At 36.7% G+C, this 12495-nt stretch overlaps 1 protein-coding gene across 2 annotated transcripts in view; it reads right to left on the bottom strand.

Moving 5' to 3' along the window:
* PPP3R1 (protein phosphatase 3 regulatory subunit B, alpha) overlaps window positions 1–12495 on the bottom strand; it is a 42475-nt gene that overhangs the window by 18157 nt on the left and 11823 nt on the right. The window contains exons 2-3 of one of the 2 annotated variants that reach the window (XM_067292764.1): window positions 627–773; window positions 496–520 (exon numbers count right to left, since the gene is read on the bottom strand). The exons of the other annotated variant lie outside the window; for it this stretch is intronic. The gene's annotated coding sequence lies outside the window, so the exon portion shown is untranslated. The remainder of the gene's footprint in view (window positions 1–495; window positions 521–626; window positions 774–12495) is intronic. 2 annotated transcript variants of the gene reach the window in all.

Below are 12495 nucleotides of genomic sequence, written 5' to 3'. Positions count from 1 at the left end.
ATCCAGCTAGGCTGCTCTTAAGACACGAGGCCATGAAGAGGCAAGAAAAACACCAGACTGGGAGGCTGCAAATTAAAGGAGAAAGTTGAATTAAAACCAGTGCACTTATGCACATGCACACACAAATATACAATATCACCTTAACCCCATTAAAGACTGTTCTAGGCACTTACATACTTGATCAGGTGATGGGACAAATAATTTCTAGTACAGGCCATTAAAATCAAACTGGCCAAAGAAGCATAAAATGCTTCTGAAAAGTGAGCAAGAAGAATTAAAAAGTGGAAGCAACTTTTTCAATTCGTGAACTGAGTAAATGTAATGTTTGTAAGGAGTCTTACTATGCACCTAGATGCACATGCTAACCCATAGCAAAGTTATTACATGAAGTAGTCTAGAAAAAGTATCTTTGGAGAGTAGAGAAAAATGAATAAGCTTAAGCTTAGTTTTTCTGTGAAACAGGTACTGCTAACAAGAAGGCTTAAGAATACTTACCTATCCTGGACTGGAACCTTGGTATCTAAAAAAGAGATTAGAAGAATCTAGTAAATGACAATGTAAGAATTACATGAATATTTAATATTTGTTACATGGTATTTAAGTAGAGTGTTTAAAAAGGTAATTACCTGTTATTGATGTGCTGAGAGTTCATCTTCACAGAAGAATCCAAAAGTCTACTGTTTTTAAAAAGCTTTTAATCTTCAGTTTTTACTAAGAATAATTACTCAAGCTACTCATACCAAGGGGGAGATTCCTGTCTGTACATCTGCAACCTGGGCAAACACAAAGGTGTTCATCAGTAGCAAAGACTCAGTCCTCATAGATGAGGTTTAATCATTTGATTTTGGGGGGCAGGTATTCTTCATATTTTACACAGCAGTGCAAAAAGGTCACTTATCTGCCCCCAAATAGGACCAGTATGTGTGCATACCATTTGTAATGCAATTTAAGCCCTGATACACAAGTGCTAAACAAAGTATTTTCTTGCTGTTAAAAACTAGGTATGCAGTGGATAAGATGAAGGTCTAAAGCTACCTTCGCATTAATGACTTATGAAAAAAAAAGTAGGCAGGTAAGTACAGCTATGAGATTTCACAAAGGATCCTATGAGCCCTTTTAAAAAGGGAAAGAAAAAAAAAGGGGGAGTACATATTTTCTTCTCTAAAATTTTAATGTAAAGAATTGTTAAAGCTTAAACACCATGACTAGATAAGTATTTCAAAGAATGCTGGAAAATACTGTGATTGAACATACCAGAAGAAAATTTCATATGTATTACAAAAGGCACATGGATACTATTCAAAACCTCATTAATCAAGCAAAGGAACACTCCATTGAGGTATACTTTATTCTCTAAAGTACAGATAGAGATAATTACTCTTTTATAACAACAAAAGACACTGTAAGATCTCCACCAGCCCGTCATTTCACCTGATGCAGAGAGTTTGATTTATAGAGAGTGTAAGTGTGTAGAATAGCAAGCTTCTGATAAACGAATCTTAAATTCGAGGGGGGGGGGGGGCAAAAAAACCCCTTAAAGTTCATTATAGAATTAGTATTTCCTGCAGGATATATATTTAGCCTATCATCTCACATGAAGTGAGAATACCCTGCCATGTAGCACACCAGCACATCCAGAAGCTAGGGACACATGGTTTGTTGCAGCAATGCAGCTTGAAGAGCATTAACACTCCACAGCGGGTTTACCTGGCCCCTAACATAAAACACGCAGTACTTTCCTCAGCTGCATCTGTGTACTACTACCACAGTGTTGGAGAGCAGCTCTTTCCTCTGCAGTTACACTATCAAGCAGCTGGAACAATGTTGATATTTTTGAATAGTCTTATCCTTTTAGATTAGCCCTGAAATTTTGTTCAATGCTGTTGGATCCCCACAAGCAATTTCCCAGTTAATTAGCAACAAAATCATGACTTGTAGACCAAAATAATTACAGATCAAAAAACAGTCCAGAGTCTAACAGAAGGATGACCAAATTCGGAGTGCTGCAGAAATATCAGTTTACTAGTGATAAATCAAAACATATTACAATATTTCAGAGTTTCATACAACATGTAGTCCATTTCTTTAAGAACAAAAATGCACATTATTTGCAACCATGTTCTCCACTTATTCTTCCCCTTTTCTCATTTTTGCAGCTGTGCTTTATATTGATTAAGGATAATCTATTAACATCCTTTAATTTATTTTATATATTATCCATAAAAAACACATTTCTTCATTTCTTCTGCTGGCAGTTACTCCAAATACTAATCATTCTCTATTTGTGAAATGAGTTTTGTACATGCTCCTCCAAGGTAGGTTAGTTATGGGCAATTATCTTGACAAAAGTCTCCTCTTGCTGAAAGAGGTGAAGAGCTGTAAATAGAGAATAAAAAAAAGAAATTTACAGTCAGCCACAGAATCTAAACTTTGCAGCTTAAGTTGTTTATATAGAAAAACTTGCGCACTAAGAGACAAGAGTGCAAAACTGGTATTCAGCATCCTTTAGCAAAAATACAGTACTGTCTAGATCTGTTTGACTGTATGTTACTTGTCTGTAAGATGCACATCTTTCTGTAAGTTATTCAGAAGCTTAATACACAAGTGCCAGTCTTCAGCTGCTTTTCTGTTTTTATAAAAGCAGATCTTAACATGTCTAAATGTCAGGAAGCCACAATGCCAGCTTAGGTCTCATCCCAAGTTCTGTCCTCAAAAAGGTTATGCGTGAGGGACTACAAATACAAACCAACCCCTGGAAAACAGCTTAAAAGCTAGATTGGAAACAAATCAAAAGCTCTGAAGCAAAGTCAGACAACGCATTAATTCAACAGGTGGCAAGAGTGGGCTCTTAAAATTAGTTTAGTACCTGTACAGAAGTAGTTGTTTGATATTTGCTATGATTTCAGCAGCAACTTGCAAAGAATCAAGATGCAATTCATTGATCCTTGCTATAAAAGGCTTCAGGCTTACAGACTGCTCCAACACTGCAGAGGGCTGTTATGCCTAGGTGCCCAAGCTTCCCGTGGAACTGAAACGTTACTAGTGTTTCTGCATTCATATTTTTGATGTGTGGGCGCTACATCATGGGATTTTCTTAACGCGCTATATGTGGTATTTCCTGCATTTGACCCTGCACCTTCTAAATCAGTAGTTATCTTTGCTATTGCAAGAAACAAACTGCAGTGTGCAATTAAAAGTTAACTATGCCATGTCAGCTGGGGGTTAGAACTACGGATGAAGATCATCCATTTCACTTGTCAAATTAAACACAGAGTTTGCCATCACCCACTACTACAACTAGCAAAAAATGGGAGTGCTAGAGCTAAGATGGCAGAGTCTGGCATTCAAGCTTTAAGAGCAGCCCCCTCAAAAACCCTTCCTCTTCTGCAAAAATGCAAAATGCTTCTCTTTTTCCTATTTTTATTCCTTTCCACACCACCAAAATTAAAGATTATTGAAAATTACCTGATGCAGAGACCTCTTCCACTTCATTCTTCATGAAGCTCATTTCCATACACTGCAGTTTTCACAAAGCTTTAATACTGAAGAATTGCCAGCTTGGTGAAGAGATTTTTTTTTTTTTTTTTAAACTATTTCAACAAGTTACCAGTGCTTTAGCTGTCATGTATAGGTTGGTGCTGTAGTCTTCATTCACAGCGAGCAGGTGAATTGGCAGACTAACTTAAGAAAAATGTTATTTTGCCATCGAGGCTACAAAAGCTTTCGTGTGAATAGAATAGTTGCCAAACATGCCACACAACCCCAGCCCCAATGGTTTAAATATTTGTTAAAATGAATTTCTGACAAAGCCCAGGAGGCTTTAAGCCACATCAATATTCAAATTACTGAATTAATTGATGGTCAGAAAAGTGTGCAGGATCTCACATACTGTAATTTGCACATTTGATATGTGACTTACTGGAATTAAAGCCTAAAGAGTTTCTCAAGAGCGCAGATGACAAGCATGTCCAAAGTTCTGGAGATACCACAGTGAATACGGCTTTAAACAAGATATAAACAGCAATTAAGTATGACTGAAAAAAGTAGTAAGCAAAACACATCCGCCCACCCATTTCAGAAATAGCAGGAATATATCTTGCCTTTTTTGCTTAGATCCAATTGCTTGTGTTTTTTTAATATGAACAAACTACTCAATACAGAAAAGGTGTCTTAGCCTAGGAGGAATCTAATATCAGAAAGATCAGTGAATCAAGAAAAAACATGTTACTGATCATCTTCCAATATATTTAAAAAGGAATATTCAATTTATACATTATAAAGGCAAACTTTTATTGAAGACGTCACAGTTAAGACAGCTAGGGAACTTAGCATTTGCTTTTCTGTTTCTGAGAAAATAATTAAGTTACCTTCTGAGCTTTTCACTGAAAAGTAAAAGAAATCACAACACAGGTATCTGAAAACAAGGACTGGCCTGCAGATTAATAGTGCAGACTTTTTCCCCTTTAACTTCCAGAAATTAGAAACCGACATCTAGCACAACTTGGTCACTTCTACACAGTAATAAAACTTACTAAATCATCATAACCAATACTTGCTATGCATAACTATTCCAAGCACACAAAGAATAACCGTGTGAGTAAGAATAACCTGTGTGAATATAAACAGCCTAAATATTAGCTCCTTAGATTTAGAAGCTTTCTCCTACTACTTTCTGGTTTTCAGCAGAAAACCATTAAGGAAATCATAGGAAATTCATCTGACTTACACACAGCTGCTGATTTTTCTGAATCATTTAAAAACCCTGTATTCCAAAGTTCACTGCCAGAACAAGTGAACATCCTTTGTGCCCCCCCCATGTCTATTTACTTTCTATTTACTTCCATCCACTATTCCCTATCATAATAAATTGAACAACCATCTTTTGGATGGTGTATTTAAATATTTCCAATGGCAGCATCCACTTTTAAGACATTCTTTAGCACAAGATTTCTACTTAAATGTTAAAAGAATATATACACCTCTGAGTTTTTCTCTGACCGTATTAATGTTAAGTCAGATATTGTGATACCAAAGAATTAAGTGAAGCCAAAAAGTTAGCTTAACAAGATACACAGAAGCTAAAGCAACCTAAGAGCAGTGGCAGTTTCACTCTTTATCCCAACTTCTCAACCTTATTTTCAAGATTCTGACCCACAGAAAGAATTCAAAGAATACCTAAAAACCCTGACACCTGCCTCACATGCAGTAAGTTCCCTAAATGAAATGTCACTTTCCCCTAGGAGTATACTGCACTACAGTTCCCAGTCTTCCACTATTTTTCCAAGCCATCAACACATCCAGGCATTCTACGTGTATTTAGAAACTTCCTTGCCCCTCTAATTCTGAAACTAAGATAGCATGACAGAAGTTTGAGATCCATTAATTCCAAGCAGAATCCAGCTTGGAAGATGACTTATTGAACCTCCAAAAGAATCAGTATCTTCAGAACCTCAGGCCTGCTTATACCCAACTCATTTTTGCACTGCGAAAGAGTCGCTTCACATATTTAATACATCATCTTGTCTGTCTGAAAGTCCAGTACAGCCCCTGGCACCTGGAACTGGTCTCAGTTCACTTCTGGCATTTAAAGTGGCTAAACTAGGCACCTTATTACCCTTTAGTGTGAACATTCAATTGCCCACCAGTGCAACAGGTGGAATTAAAGAGATTACAGACAAGCAAGGAGTTCCACTAGGGTACCCAGAGAAGCAAGGAATTGCAGGAAAAATTCAATGGAGGAAAGAGCAAAGAAGAAAAACCTACAGAAGAAGCAGTAATGGTGCCAGGTCAGGAGACGAGAACAGGTAAGCGGTGTGACAATAAAGGACTCAAACACTCAGTTCTGTTCTCCCACTATTCTTTGGGTAAAACTTCCCATTAAAATTGAGAACTCTTATTAATAAAAACCCAACAGCTGGTGATGCCACAGTATCTTGAATTTACAGAATGTCATTGGACATGAAACAAATGCGGAACGTCCACTCTAAATAAATCTAGCAAGATCATGTTAAGAAAAGACAAACACTCTTTTTACAGAAGAGTATCCACTGTTTGTTTCTTTATTCTTTAGTCAACCAGAAATAAGGGGCATATTACAGCAACAGATTAAACAGCAAAGAGTTATTTTCTCCTGGACCTTTGAACACGAGACATTTACAGAAGTAAGCTATGAAACTTATGTATTGGCCCTATATCTTCGTATTTATAGCTTGTAGTTCCTATGGGACGTTAGAGGTAAAAGTTCAGAGATGAGGAACAGATTAGATAACATGTTAAACAAACAAAAAAAACACACCACCCAAACCCACACTTGAGCAGTGACTTTAACTTACTCCAACAATAGCTTCTGGAACAGATTTGCTTTCCCAGCTATGGCTGTCAGTAGAATAAAGAGCTTTTGATTTCAGTTTAAAATTCCTCTAATGGTTTTAACTTCTGACTCAACTACAACTCAAGCACTTGAAGTTTCTCATGTTCACTAAGCCAGATGTGTCCCACAATAAAGGTAAACAGAGACACTAAAAATTGCTGTCACGTGATTCTTGCATCTTACTAAATACAAAAAAAACAAACATTTTTTGACTCTGGATTTGGCAAGGGATTGCTAATGTGTTTTCCTCTACTTTTTATCCAAGTACACAAACATTCTTCAAACGTTGTTTCTACAAGCATTGAAAAAAAAAAAAAAATCTAACAAGCATGCTTTTAGTGTGTCAAATGTAATTTGATTTCAAATGCTTAAGAAGGTCTAACAACCTTTTTCTAATCTAAAAAAGCTAGAAAAGATATAGGAGTTCAGTTTGGGATTCAAAAATATCTTTTCTAATATTACTCTATACAGTTTTACTTAGTTGACACATTCTTGCCCAGTCAATGAATGGTTCCTGGGGGGGGGGGGGGGAAGGAGGGGCTTTTTCATTTTCTGTCAGCCACAATTTTCAAGAGGAAACAACTATGATATCACCCAGTCATTTAAGACAGCCCACATAAGCCCACCAACATATTTCTCCATTCCACCTTCATCTGTTGTTGCAGGCCCCATTCTGGGACAACATCACTAACCATAGTTCTGCTGATGAGCGCAACCATCTTTCCCTGCAGCCATGAAAGCGTTGCACAAAGTGTTACCAACTATACTTCCCTGGAAGGTTTGCTAGCATTCCAATAAACCACTAAAGCTACATTAGTGCTTGTTTTTTTCTTATACTCTTAACTCAAAGCTGAAACAACTACAAAGTTACAAGGGACAGGCCTTACAGCTCTTAATATTCTAAAGAAAATATTTCTTTTTCTCCTATGAGAGAATCTGAATGCTAATCAACAGCAAACACCAAGCAAGGCTACAAGTACTTAGTAGTCAAAAAAGGGAACTGTTAGAAACAAAATGCAGCTTGTTTCAATGCATCTTTGGAAGAAGACTTCAAGTTTTAAAGGTGTTATCCCCAAAGTGGCCTGAATTTGTTAATCCTGCCTCTAAACAAAACAGTCAGTGACCTTCAGTACTGAAGGAACTCAAAAAAAGATTAATACCTAATTCTTGAACATGGCATTTAAATTGCAGACATCAGAGATAACGAACCAAGGCAAAGGGGATTGCTGGCTTTAGGATTATAGTGGGATCAAGTCAGGTTAAAGCTTTTACAGCTTTCTGGCATTATTGTTCTTTGCAAGTATACTAATGAAGCATTACAACTGACTTTGCCACATTTCATAAGACTGACTTTTTAAAAAACTTATTTTGGATACATTCGTTAGGTTCATACATAACACCACAGATGATGATTCTTTAAGATTCTGCTCTTTTGGATGTCCATCGAGTTCCACCACATCCCCCCTCACTCCAAGAAGTAGGAGGCAGGAGACTGTGCAAGTCACAGAAAGCCTGCAGTTTACTCCTTAGTCACTACCTAATCCGGTCATGGCAATGCTTAAGCTCTGGCAGTCATTTTAAGGGAAGCCACTTGTCCTCTGGCTGGCAGTTGGCCAGTCACTTCTCCTGTGCTTTATTTAAATCCTGTGCTGTACAAGGGTCTTCTCCAAAGGGAGTTATTAATGGCTTAAGGCCATCACAGTCAAGCAGCTACTCTAGGACAACACAGGGAAGCCCCAAACCAATGAAGCACGAACTGAACCCAAAATTAGATGTAGCTACTGTTGCTGAAACCTCTACCAGACAGGAGAAGCAAAGAAATCAAGAGCATAGTTGTAAGGGGGTTCAATCTTTCATACACAGCAAAAATGGGACATTAAAGGGAACAGAGAAACAAAATATATATTCTATATATATATTGAAATGACTAAGCCTTACATAAGTTTTAGTGTTTTGAATTCTTAAAAGAGGTGTTTAGTACCCAGTAGCAATCTGTAAAGTCTATCCAGTTATAGCAGGCACGATTTATATATTCATGTACACAAATGCCACAGCTTTTCCAATTTGAACCCAGTTACAATTGCTAAGCTTTTAACAAAATCTGAACTTTTATGATCTCAAATGTAAAGTACTTAGTTCAATCACATAACCATACATCCAACACTTTATTCATTCATCTGCAGATAAACTAGAGGCAAAAGTTTTTAATCATCACGTAAGACAGAACACAATACACAAGCACCAGCAGAAACTCCACAGGCAGTTTGCAAAACTGATTTTCTAAGCAGACAGAATGATCAAAGATAGAAAGTAACTTCACTGCTAAGCCCTTCTCCTGAACTTGGAGAAGAAAGCAGCCATCAGGTCGGAGGATACAGCTGGCATTGATAATACCATTCACTAGACACGTGACTACATCTTATGCAAGTTTGATGTAGACATAATAAAAACAAAGTATAACTAGATTGCTTTAAACTTGACACAACTTCATTGATGTATCTGTAATACGCCAGAATCCTAGTGAAAGTTTTCTGTTCCGTTTGATGAACTCCGTGCCAGAGTTGGTAAAGCAATGGGTAGGGAGATAAGTAACAGCACTGGAGAGACAGTGCAGTTTTTGAAACGAGGTAAGGCAAGTTTGTGCCACATGTTGAAAAAACCAACAAACCAACTCTGTCATTCTAAAGAGTAGAGCAAAGTCTCATACGTATTAGAAACCAAATTCTCATGCAAGTTTGTGCAATCAGAGGTCTTGCTATTTTGTATAAATATTGCAATCTACAAAAAAACAAAACAAACTTAAGAAAAATCATAAGAATAGAAGTATTAGCTTCTGTGAGTTAAGTTACAATGCTCTGCATGCTATTAGACAATTTTACTTTTGGTAGCTCCTAACTACTACTGTTTAGAGACAACAACTCAATCTACTTATGCAATCACTCTGGAGCTGCCATTTCTGAAATTTGCATGAATTTTGAAAAGTTCTAAGAACTCTGTGATTTTAAAGTACATAAATTAACTATGAACTCTCCAAAAGCCAAGGAAAGGACAATTTGCCAGAAAGATGCTGAAGCAAGTCACCTTTAAAAGGGGAACAACAACGTTCTGTCACTGCTAAACCAAAGTATGTTTTGATGCAATTAAGAGTTTGTGTTACCTAGTCTTTGGAGTAAGAAGTTGGTCCTCCATTCCTTCCAGATTAGTCACAAAAAATATTTGCAAGACAGTACTTGGTTTTGTTCTGCTTATATTAATATACTACTTTCACCTATAAAGCTTCTTATATAGCTGGAAATAAGAGAGAACTTCCAGGCACACAAGTTCTTTAAGTCTGAAATACATAAGAATCCTGCACATATCTGACAAGCTGTCACTGGTTAACCCCAGTGACTGCTATATAAACCACAAAAGGCCTAAAAACTCTTGGGAAACAGAGGCAGTTGCTACTTAGAATAAGACATGGACTCAGATAAGCTAATGATTTTTCCACAAGAGAAATATCAATTTGTTTTCAAATCAAAAAAAGTCAGACTAACACTGTCCCAAAAGCTGTTGAGTGGCTATATTCCATATTAACTAAAACTCTGCATAAGTATATATCCACGCTCAGAATCCCAGCATTACCCACTATTTCAGATGATACATTCTCCATAAAGTTTTGGGAACGGGGACATTAAAAAAAAAAAAAGTCCTCCAGCCACCACTAGAATGCCATAAACCTTATTCAGACATCCTCAGTAGCTCTAGAGTAGATGGTCAGACTCCCTGTAGTAATCAAGTGTAGCCTACTGATCTTTCATGTTTAGGAATAGTATCATGGAAGCACAGAAAACAAGCACACAAGGCTTTTGACTGAAGTTAATTCAATAACCCTAGCTCAAGAGGAGAACACAGTAGCTTTCTCTGGGGACTAGAAGATAATCACAATAAAGTTTCCTTCTCCTGTATAGAAGAAAGGTCTCTCAGGTATCAAAATGCTGAGACACGAACTTTAAGTAGAATACACCTTATATGACACCAATAAGGAAGAATCCAGCAGCACCTTTCAGTTCAAAAGGGAAATAAAAGTCTGCTACTAATCTAGATCAGATAGAACTTCTAGTAAAATTTCTAGAATAGAAAAATCAAGCAGGGAAAAAATCAATGCAATCAATGCATTTACCACAGAGTTACTTTACTCTGTTTAAACTTGAAACTTGCATCGAGTTGCCCATGGAGGAGTTCTACCCCTTTAAAACTTTTTTTTTTGGCGCAAATTCAAGTTCTGGATTGTTAAATTTGAGACAACTTACAAGAAACTACTCAGAGAAGACTCCATGAAGGAACACAAAAAGGAAGAAAACATCTCTATACACAGAACAGGGTGGTTTAAATAACAGAAATTCAACCCACAGTTGGTCACTATTTTTTGGAGACACTATTTTATAACTCTGGTCACTTAAAGACATAATTTTTAATACACTACTTTTAATATACTAAAGATTTCATACATGATATATTTGGTACATAATTGTCAGTCAGACAGGAATGTTTTCATTAAACAGCAAGATGCATCGTTTATTTACAACAGCCTGGTTGAAAAGCAAAGTTTTTGGCACCTTCTCCTAAGAGTACCTAGAGCTGAGTAGTCAGATTTTTCCTCAGGCCTAAGGTACCTTCAGAACTACACACACACCCATCATACAACAAATGCCTCCAAGGTTCAGGTCTACAAACTTTCCAGTACTGGGGGGGACAGACACGGGATGACAAATACAGGACACAGCCACACCCAACCAATCCACCCCATCATTATACCATTACATTGACAAAGGCCCCTCATGCTAAATGCTAGCAAAACAAAACAAGGTAGAAGGTCCAGAAGGCTAGAAAGAAACAGACATCAATGACGCGATAAACAGATCTACAAAATATATAAATCTTCATACAGTTTAAAAAAAAAAAGGAGTTAAGTTGTAGCAAAAAGGCGGCAGTTTTATGGTTAAGTATATGGTGTAAAAAACTTACAACTAACAGCATAGAAGAAAGCATAAGGTGTGGCTTAAGATTTAACAAGAGGTACTGTGGGGTTATCAGGGTGAACAACCAACATCTTAATATCAGAGAAGTGACACCAAGTGGGGTGGGAAACAGGCCACATTACTTCAAAAGCAAAGACAATTTATGCTTGAGGGGATACTAGAAAGGGAGCGGATAGGAAGAGCTACCAAAAAAAGAAAAACAAAAAACAAAAAAACAAGACTTATGTTGATCTTGTTCTTCAGGACAAGATTCGGGAATTAATGCACAAAAATTGGATAGCAATACCTATCTAACAAGACAGATACTAAATTCTAGACTTTATCTGAAAACTAATCTCCACTTAAATTCTTCGATTAGTAAAAAAACTATATTCTGTTCATTGGTGAATATGAATGCAGAAAAACTCAAGTGACTGTAGAGTAAATTGTGTGTGCACACTTGTGTGGAATAGAATAACTTCAGGACTGGAAAAATAAAGTAACATTTACATAAAAGGAAACAAAACTTCATTCTCAACATTAAGCCAAAAGTACACAAGCATCACTGAGAACCTGGAGGGAACAGGAAAAAAAGTCACTCACTTTTGACCAGTTATTAAAACAGATAATGAATGAGCTATTTAGCTTCTTAGAGTCTCTCAAATGAGTAAACACAAAACTACCAAATGAGTCAAAACAGTAATTTATAGGAAAAATATTTAGCTGCTAATTAAAGCTATTCCAGTTTCTCTCTCTCTACAACAATTTGGAGAAAACAAAAAACAAAAAAAAACAGTTTTTGTCCAAAGTACCTTCCAAGAAAGCTGACAATGTTCAAAACTTCCACTCCAATACAAAGACATAAAAATAGCTGTCCAACAAAACTCAGAATTAATCACTGGATGACCTATATAGAAATAGGAACAGAACAGTTACTTTACAAAGAGATTAACTTGACCTAAAACCATATTGAAATATAATTTTCTATATATACTCTCGCAAGACTGCTTTCAATTATGCCTATTTAATTCTCAGCACTCCCAGGTACTAGAAAACAAAAAGAACTAGGGAGCTTTAGCAAATAGTTCTCTGGAGCAGTATGAGTAAAACTCTGCGAAGTTAACT

Source organism: Apteryx mantelli, chromosome 3 (genome assembly GCF_036417845.1).
Source record: "Apteryx mantelli isolate bAptMan1 chromosome 3, bAptMan1.hap1, whole genome shotgun sequence".
Classification (NCBI taxonomy): domain Eukaryota; kingdom Metazoa; phylum Chordata; class Aves; order Apterygiformes; family Apterygidae; genus Apteryx; species Apteryx mantelli.
The sequence above is the reverse complement of the archived record's forward strand: the minus strand, read 5'-3'. Positions and strand labels throughout refer to the sequence as shown.